This window comes from Triticum aestivum, chromosome 3A (genome assembly GCF_018294505.1).
Source record: "Triticum aestivum cultivar Chinese Spring chromosome 3A, IWGSC CS RefSeq v2.1, whole genome shotgun sequence".
Classification (NCBI taxonomy): Eukaryota; Viridiplantae; Streptophyta; class Magnoliopsida; order Poales; family Poaceae; genus Triticum; species Triticum aestivum.
In genome coordinates, this window is record NC_057800.1 from 38,121,917 (window position 1) to 38,131,784 (window position 9,868).

The following is a 9,868-nucleotide window of genomic DNA, read 5'->3' on the forward strand; positions in this document are numbered from 1 at the left end:
AAAAATTATAAACTTTCTGTTAGTGCCATTAGTTTTCAAATTTGAAAACACTTTTTTTGTTTTCTTTGTTGCTTTATTTATTTTATTTTGTTTCTATTTACAAGAAAAATACTTATTGTAGCTATTTTTATTTTTTCCAGATTTTTTGTTTTGTTTTCTGCATTATTTTTTTGTTTTGTTTTTTGCTTTATTTTTTATATCTTTTTGCTTTTAGGTCAGCAAAATTATAAACTTTCTGTTAGTGCCATTAGTTTTAGAAAAATTATAAACTTTCTGTTAGTGCCATTGGTTTTCAAATTTGAATAGTTAAGATTTGAATTCTTTGAAATTTGTGTGAATCACAATTTGTGAGTAACTTTACAAAAAAAGTGAACATAGATGCACCTATAGAGAAAATTCGACCTAAATTCATAGTTTTCAAATGAACTTTGAAAAAGTTGGCATAGCATACTCGTGTGTTACAAAGTTGGCATGGTATCATCATAATAGTTGCGAGAGAAAGTCTTCACTTTTTTTTCGCTTGTGTCATTTGCTTATTGCGCCGTAACCATGGATAATCTTCATCGTTTATCAGGATGCTTGGGTCAGCCTTGACATTGAAGGGAGGAATTTCATGAAACTTTTCATAATCTTCATACATGTCTGTCTTGCCCTCCACTCCCAGGATATCCCTTTTTCCTGAAAGAACTATGTGGCGCTATGGCTCATCGTATGATATATTCGCTTCCTTATCTTTTCTTTTTCTCGGTTTGGTAGACATGTCCTTCACATAGATAACCTGTGCCACATCATTGGCTAGGACGAACGGTTCGTCAATGTACCTAAGATTTTTCAGATCCACTTTTGTCATTCCGTACTATGGGTCTACATGTACCCCGCCTCCTAACAGATTGACCCATTTGCACTTAAACAAAGGGACCTTAAAATCATGTCCATAGTCAAGTTCCCATATGTCCACTATGTAACCATAATATGTGTCCTTTCCGCTCTCGGTTGCTGCATCAAAGCGGACACCGCTGTTTTGGTTGGTTCTCTTTTGATCTTGGGCGATTGTGTAAAATGCATTCCCATTTATCTCGTATCCTTTATAAATCAATACAGTCAAAGATGGTCCCCTGGACAACAAGTACAGGTCATCACAAACAGTGTTGTCACCTCTGAGACGTATCTCCAACCAACTGCTGAAAGTCCTGATGTGTTCACATGTAAACCAGTCATCGCACTGCTCCGGGTGTTTGGAGCGCAGACTGTTCTTGTGTTCATCGACATACGGGGTCACCAAGGTAGAGTTCTGTAGAACTGTGTAGTGTGCTTGAGACCAAGAATATCCGTCCCTGCATATTATTGAGTCACTTCCAATAGCGCCTTTTCCAGTCAGTCTCCCCTCATACCGCGATTTAGGGAGACCTATCTTCTTAAGGCCAGGAATGAAGTAAACACAAAACCCGATAACATCCTCTGTTTGATGGCCCATGGAGATGCTTCCTTTTGGCCTAGCACGGTTACAAACATATTTTTTAGGACTCCCATGAACCTCTCAAAGGGGAACATACTGTGTAGAAATACGGGCCCCAGGATGACAATCTTGTCGACTAGATGAACTAGGACGTGCGTCATGATATTGAAGAAGGATGGTGGGAACACCAGCTCGAAACTGACAAGACATCGTGCCACATCACTCCTTAGCCTTGGTACGATTTCTGGATCGATCACCTTCTGAGATTTGCATTGAGGAATGCACATAGCTTCACAATGGCTAATCGGACGTTTTCCGGTAGAAGCCCCCTCAATGCAACCGTAAGCAGTTGCGTCATAATCACGTGGCAGTCATGAGACTTTAGGTTTTGAAACTTTTTCTCTAGCATATTTATTATTCCCTTTATATTCGACGAGAAGCCATTCGTGACCTTCATACTGAGCAGACATTCAAAGAAGATTTCTTTCTCTTCTTTCGTAAGAGCCTAGCTGGCAGGACCTTTATACTGCTTCGGAGGCATGCCGTCTTTTTCATGCAAACGTTGCAGGTCCTCCCGTGCCTCGGGTGTATCTTTTGTCTTCCCATACACGCCCAAGAAGCCTAGCAGGTTCACGCAAAGGTTCTTCATCACGTGCATCACGTCGATTGAAGAGCGGACCTCTAGGTCTTTCTAGTAGGGTAGGTCCCAAAATATAGATTTCTTCTTCCACATGGGTGTGTGTCCATCAGCGTCATTCGGAACAGCTAGTCCGTCGGGACCCTTTTCAATTATTACGTGTAAATCATTGACCATAGCAAGTACGTGATCACCGGTACGCATGGCGGGCTTCTTCCTGTGATCTGCCTCGCTTTTGAAATGCTTGCCTTTCTTTCGACATTGATGGTTGGTCGGAAGAAATCGACGATGGCCCAGGTACACATTCTTCCTGCATTTGTCCAGGTATATACTTTCAGTGTCATCTAAATAGTGCGTGCATGCGTGGTATCCTTTGTTTGTCTGTCTTGAAAGGTTACTGGGAGGGGGCCAATCGTTGATGGTCACGAACAGCAACGCCTTTAGGATAAATTCCTCCTGTCTGTGCTCATCCCACGTACGTACACCATTTCCATTCCACAATTGTAAAAGTTCTTCAACTAATGGCCTTACGTACACATCAATGTCGTTTCTGGGTTGCTTAGGGCCTTGGATCAGAACTGGCATCATAATGAACTTCCGCTTCATGCACATCCAAGGAGGAAGGTTATACATACATAGAGTCATGGGCCAGGTGTTGTGATTGCTGCTCTGCTCCCCGAAAGGATTAATGCCATCCGCGCTTAAAGCAAACCATATGTTCCTTCGGTCCTTTGCAAACTCATCCCAGTACTTTCTCTCGATTTTTCTCCACTGCGACCCGTCAGTGGGTGCTCTCAACTTCCCGTCTTTCTTACGGTCCTCACTGTGCCATCGCATCAACTTGGCATGCTCTTCGTTTCTGAACAGACGTTTCAACCGTGGTATTATAGGAGCATACTGCATTACCTTCGCAGGAACCCTCTTCCTCGGGGGCTCGCCGTCAACATCACCAGGGTCATCTCGTCTGATCTTATACCGCAATGCACCGCATACCGGGCATGCATTCAGATCCTTGTATGCACCGCGGTAGAGGATGCAGTCATTATGGCATGCATGTATCGTCTTCACCTCCAATCCTAGAGGGCATACGACCTTCTTTGTTGCGTATGTACTATCGGGCAATTCGTTATCCTTTGGAAGCTTCTTCTTCAATATTTTCAGTAGCTTCTCAAATCCTTTGTTAGCCACAGCATTCTCTGCCTTCCACTGCAGCAATTCCAGTACGGTACCGAGCTTTGTGTTGCCATGTTCGCAATTGGGGTACAACCCTTTTTTTGATCCTATAACATGCGATCGAACTTCAGCTTCTCCTTTTGACTTTCGCATTACATCCTTGCGTCGACAATGACCCGGTGGAGATCATCATCATCGGGTACATCGTCTGGTTCCTCTTGATCTTCAGCAGCTACACCCATTGCAGCATCATTGGGCACATCATCTGCTTCCTCTTGATCTTCACCAGCTCCCCCCGTTGCAGCATCACATATTAATGGGGCACATAGTTGTCATCGTATTGTTGTTCTTCGCCGTCTTCCATCATAACCCCTATTTCTCCATGCCTCGTCAAAACATTATAGTGTGACATGAAACCCTTGTAAAGCAGGTGGGAGTGAAGGATTTTCCGGATAGAGTAAGACCTCGTATTCCCACATTCAGTGCATGGACAACACATTAAACCATTCTGCTTGTTTGCCTCAGCCGCATCGAGAAACTCATGCACGCCCTTAATGTACTCGGAGGTGTGTCTGTCACCGTACATCCATTGCCGGTTTATCTGCGTGCGTTATATATAATTAAGTGTCCAAATTAATAGAAGTTCATCATCACATTAAAACAAAAGTACATACATAGTTCTCATCTAACAACATATAGCTCTCAAGAGCATCTAATTACTTAAACCATACATTGAAACTATGTAAAACATTTCAATGCGAAAACAAATGCGATCATAATCGCAACCAAGGTAACAATTGATCCAACGGCATAATGATACCAAGCCTCGGTATGAATGGCATATTTTCTAATCTTTCTAATCTTCAAGCGCATTGCATCCATCTTGATCTTGTGATCATCGACGACATCCGCAACATGCAACTCCAATATCATCTTCTCCTCCTCAATTTTTTTTATTTTTTCCTTCAACAAATTGTTTTCTTCTTCAACTAAATTTAACCTCTCGACAATAGGGTCGGTTGGCATTTCCGATTCACATACATCCTACATAAATAAAATCTATGTCACGTTGGTCGGCATAAATTTCATAAACAATAAATGAACCAATAGTTATAAAGATAATATATATACCACATCCGAATCACAGACAGGACGAGGGCCGACGGGGGCGGATACCAAAACCATCGCACTATATAAGATGCAATAATAAAAGTAATAAAATAATACAAGTATCTATGTAAACATACAAGTAAGAATATTTTTTCTTTTTACAAAGAAGATAAGAATAAGAGGCTCACCACGGTGGTGCCGGCGATGAGCTCGGCGCGGGTGATCGACGGCAGTGAAGACGGGGACGAGGCATGACGGACCGCTAAACCTAGACAAATATTGAGGAAAATGGAGCTTGGAGAGGAAAAAGCTTAAGTAGTGTGGCTCGGGCATTCCATCGAACACCTTGTGTGAATAGGAGGTGAGCTAGAGCACCACCAAGCCCTTTCCCCCTCGGCCAGAAAAAAAACAGAGCATTGTGCTCTGCTCTTACGCGAGGGGGTATATATAGGCACCTCATTGGTTCCGGTTGGTGGCTTGAACCGGGACCAAAGGGGAGCCTTTGGTCCCGGTTCAAGCCACCAACCGGGACCAATGGTGGTGGGCCAGGAGCGAGGCCTATTGGTCCCGGTTCGTCCCACCAACGGGGACCAAAAGGTCCAGACGAACCGGGACCAATGGCCCACGTGGCCCGGCCGGCCTCCTGGACTCACGAACCGGGTCCAATGCCCCCATGGGTCCCGGTTCTAGACTGAACCGGGACTAATGGGCTGACCCGGCTTGGACCGTTGCCCCCTTTTCTATTAGTGTCAAGACATGGTTTTAAATAGAGTGTAGTTGTTCTACACCCACGGACATTGCACCCCCGCTACACCCACGACCGAAAACTTAGCAAAAGAAATCTGAAACTTTGCAGATTCGACTATGAGCAAACGTATGCTGGTTGAGTACGAAGCTAGAGTTCATCCATCTGGAAGACTAGACGTGACTTGGACACAGTACAGTCACCATCACGAATATCTCGCTGCAAGTTCATTGCACCAAACATATTCATATACTGTACATGCTTTTGGCCTTTTTTACTTTGCTTGGCTGCTTATAAGCAACTGAGCTCGTCATTTCCCCGGGAGAGCTCCAGTCCAGAGTGAGTACTTACAGAGCCAGTCACTGCAGACGTCGGCTCGCCATGGCGGATCTCCTGCAGAAACTCTTGCTAGAGACCCTTCCACGGTCATGGTTATTTCTCTTCCTCTTCCCTCTCTTCCTCGTGTATGTGCATTACTGGTTCACAAGAAAGTTCAGTGCGAAAAGGCAGCACCTCCCGCCTTCGCCGCCGGGGCTGCCCATCATCGAGCACCTCCACCTCATCGGCTCCCTCCTCCACGTCTCTCTCCGTGGCCTCGCAAGGAAGCATGACCCCGACGTGATACTCCTCCGTCTGGGCGCCGTGCCAAACCTCGTTGTATCCTCCTCGCCCGCCGCCGAGGCGGTGCTGCGCACCCACGACCACGTCTTCGCGTCACGGCCTCACTCGGTCGTCTCCGACACCATCATATACGGCTCGTCTGACATCGGCTTTGCGCCATACAATGAGTACTGGCGGCAAGCACGGAAGCTCGTCACCACCCACATGCTTATTGGCGCCGCCTCTTCTCGCAACACCGCTTCTTCTTCCTCCAGCTGCCTCACACAAGAAAGAGAAACTCACATACACGCATGTACCAAGGAGGAGCTTAGAAAGCTTTGCCCAGAGGCTCTTCACCTTGGTGAATACGCTGGTTACATTGTTTCTGCCTCGGCCCTCTCGGCCGCCTTTTCATTAACTGAGTGCAATGCTTATATACACAGAAGAGGTTTGCCGCATGCGCTAACTAGCCGGCACTCACGGCCATTAACCCACTAGTCCTAATCCATGCACTACGGCACGTCCACCTCTTCCTGAAATCTCTCCAGATCAAGGGGACTCAACAACTACCTTGACCAAGCAGCACTAACAGACTTGCATGTGGCATGCAACAAACTTGCTACGGACGCTCGCAACGGCCCCTCTGCCCAACGCGCCGGACACACCAACGTGACACACACATAGATGACCAAGGCAAAACGTGGTTTATTCCTAACAATCTCCTCCTAAACCACGACGTCGTTGCCATGGCGGTCGCTACGGCCTCCACCAAGCGTGACGCAGTCTTCATCCTCTTCCTCGGCGACACACGCCGAGCTCCTTCTCCGCAGGCGACACACGTCTGGCGTCCCTCTACGTCCCGCACGTCCCGCACGCATCCGGCATGCCCGACGAGTCCGACCACACCACACGCCATGGACTCACCGCGCGCCGCCTCCGCGTCCGCCATGGCAGCCGCCAGCGACAAGCGCCTGAAGGATGTAGCCGAACTCGAGCACGGACTCGAACACAACGGCGACATACGCCTCCTCCCAACGTCAACCGCACGCACATACGCGCACCCGCGGTCCCACGCGCCCGACGCGTCCAGTGCGCACCCATAACATGCACCGGTCGCGCCCGGCTCGCCGCCGCGGCTTATTGCCCTACACCGCTGCGGCCTCAACCGCATCGCAACACCTCCATGCCGCCACGCCACGCCACCGCAGCCTCTGCGCCACCACGCACGTCCGCCGCGGCCGCTGCGGCTCCGTGCCACACGCCTTCACGGTTGTCGCGCCGAGCCGCCGCGACCTCTGCGCCACCACGCAGGTCCTTCGCGACCTCCTCGTCTCCGCGACCACCGTGCTCTTGGCGCGCACGACATTACACTGCATAGCCGTGGACTCGCCGCGTGTCGCCGTCGCCACGAGCTCGCCGCGTGCCGCAGCCGATGCCTCCATGTCGGCCGCGCACGCCACGGACACCACAGCGCGCCACGGCCGCCCCTCGAACCTTGTGGCTCTGAATACCAATTGTTGGCGCCGCCTCTTCTCGCAGCATCGCTTCTTCTTCCTCAAACTGCCTCACACAACTCTCTTCTTTCTTTGTTTCCCTCAAAATCACACAAGAAGGAGAAACTCACACACACGCATGTACAAGGAAGAGCCTAGAAAGCTTTGCCCAGAGGCTCTTCCCCTTGGTGAATACGCTGGTTACATTGTTTCTGCCTCAGCCTCTGGGCCGCCTTTTCATTAACTGAGTGCAATGCTTATATACACAGGAGAGGTTTGCCGCATGCGCTACCTAGCCGGCACTCAGGGCCATTAACCCACTAGACCTAATCCATGCACTAGGGCACGTCCACCTCTTCCTGAAATCTCTCCAGATCAAGGGGACTCAACAACTACCTTGACCAAGCAGCACTAACAGACTTGCATGTTGCATGCAACTAACTTGCTACGGACGCTCGCAACGGCCCCTTGCCCAACGCGCCGGACACACCAACGTGACACACACATAGATGACCACGGCAAAACGTGGTTTATTCCTAACAATGCTCAGCGTCAAGAAGGTGCAGTCTTTCCGCGGCGCCGCTGCGGAGGAGGTACTGGTTTTTAATTATATTTAAATTTCCAGGTGCTAACAGCCTTTCTTTTAAGATCTTGCTCTCATTATTCTCGTACTGAATTGGTCTCTCACTTCCGTCAGAAACAAAATAACGGAAAGGACTTTCATGTGGTCCTCTTCAAACTGTTTCTCCCTCTGTCCGGGATTATTAGTTTCGCTCATAGTTTGTGTTTAACTTCTAAAATAAAATTAACTAATAGTAAAACATAGACTTTATGTATAAAAAATGATACCACCTGAAACTACTTTTGAATACGAATCCAACGGTAGTTGAATCTATATATGGTCCACCTTTGACACAAAATACCAGGGAAACTTATATATTAACCTGGACCGAGAAAGTACTACATATGTAAATGTTAGCTTCTCACACTTTACGACCCATGCTATTATAGGTCAGCATGGCGATGGCTAAGATCAATTAGGCAGCAGCTACTGATGCTGCGGTGGACATGAGCGAGCTGCTCCACACATTCGCGAATGACATGGCGTGCCGCATTGTGTCGGGGAAGTTCTTCCTGAAAGATGGTCAAAGCAAGTTGTTCGGGGAACTCATCAAGGATACCTCACGGCTGCTAGGCGGGTTCAATTTGGAGGAGTACTTCCCGGCAGTGGGTAGGGTAGGAATGCTCAAGAAGGCGGTTTGTGCCAAGGCCAAAAGAGTGAGGAACAGATGGGCCGATTTGTTGGACAAGGTGATCGACGATCGTGTGAGCAAGCGCAATTCAACGTCTGATCACAAGGATGATGATTTTGTGGATATTATGTTGTCTGTCCAACAGGAGTATGATCTCACAAGAGAGCACATGAAAGCTCTCCTTACCGTTAGTACAGATAATACCTTTCAATCTAAACATATTGATTTGTATACATCTTTCATTGTTCTAATTAATTCATATAAGCAGGATGTATTTTTTGGTGCGATAGACACATCAGCTAACGCTCTCAAATTTACCTTGGCTGAGCTCATGAGGAAGCCACACCTGATGGTGAAGCTACAAGATGAAGTGAGGGGTATAGTACCCCAAGGACAAGAAATTATCAGTGAAACCGACATGAACAACATGACGTACCTAAGAGCAGTCATAAAAGAGTCGCTCTGGCTACATCCTCTTGCTCCTCTCCTTGCTCCGCACCTTGCCAGGGCTAACTGCATCATCGACGGATACATAGTTCCTGCTGGGACACGTGTGGCCGTCAATGCGTGGGCCATTGGTAGGGACCCGAGCTCCTGGGAGTATGTGGAAGAGTTCATTCCTGAAAGATTTATACATGAAGGCAGCAGTATGCATGTCAACTTCAAGGGAAATGATTTCCAGTTCTTGACGTTCGGAGCAGGACGGAGGATGTGCCCTGGTATGAACCTCGGAATCGCGAATGTCAAGCTTATGTTGGCAAACCTTGTGTGCCATTTTGACTGGGAACTTCCGCTTGAGGTTGAGAGAAAAGATATTGATATGACAGAGGTGTTTGGGCTAACGGTCCGTCGGAAGGAGAAACTATTGTTGATTCCAAAATCACGCATGCAATCGCGAAAATAAAACTCAGCTAAATAGTGTGTTATATCGCATAATGCATTTCTTTGTAAATGTTAGAGTTGTGTCGAATATTATTGTACAAGGTAGGTTACAGTTGGATTTGGTTTGGACTATGTGTAGACATGGTAGGAGTTGTGTCCTAATAGGACACTTGTATTCTAGGCCTCTCATATATATCGTGGGTAGACACACGATGTAACCTATGCCAACATAATAGCACGGGCACGCGGGGGAGTCGGCGGCGTGTGCCGGCGCCCGGGCGGCCGGGGTGCGGTATTGTGACGGTGTCACGGGGAGGAGCGCCCGTAGTCAGGCCTCGGGGATGTAGCCATATCGGTGAACCTCGTTAACAAATCTCGGTGTCGTGCTCGTGTGATTGCTTAGTCCTCGAATGATCAATGATATGCCTCGGATTTATTCTAACAAATGGTATCATGAGCAAGGTTCGAGAAGAGCGCTGGTTGTTAATCTAGAGGAGAGCACGATGAAGACCGGTTGTA

At 47.7% G+C, this 9,868-nt stretch overlaps 1 pseudogene; it reads left to right on the forward strand.

The window, feature by feature from the left end:
• The first annotated feature begins 5,398 nt into the window (after positions 1 to 5,398).
• On the forward strand, positions 5,399 to 9,371 carry LOC123056698 (indole-2-monooxygenase-like; annotated as a pseudogene).
• Positions 9,372 to 9,868: the final 497 nt, after the last annotated feature.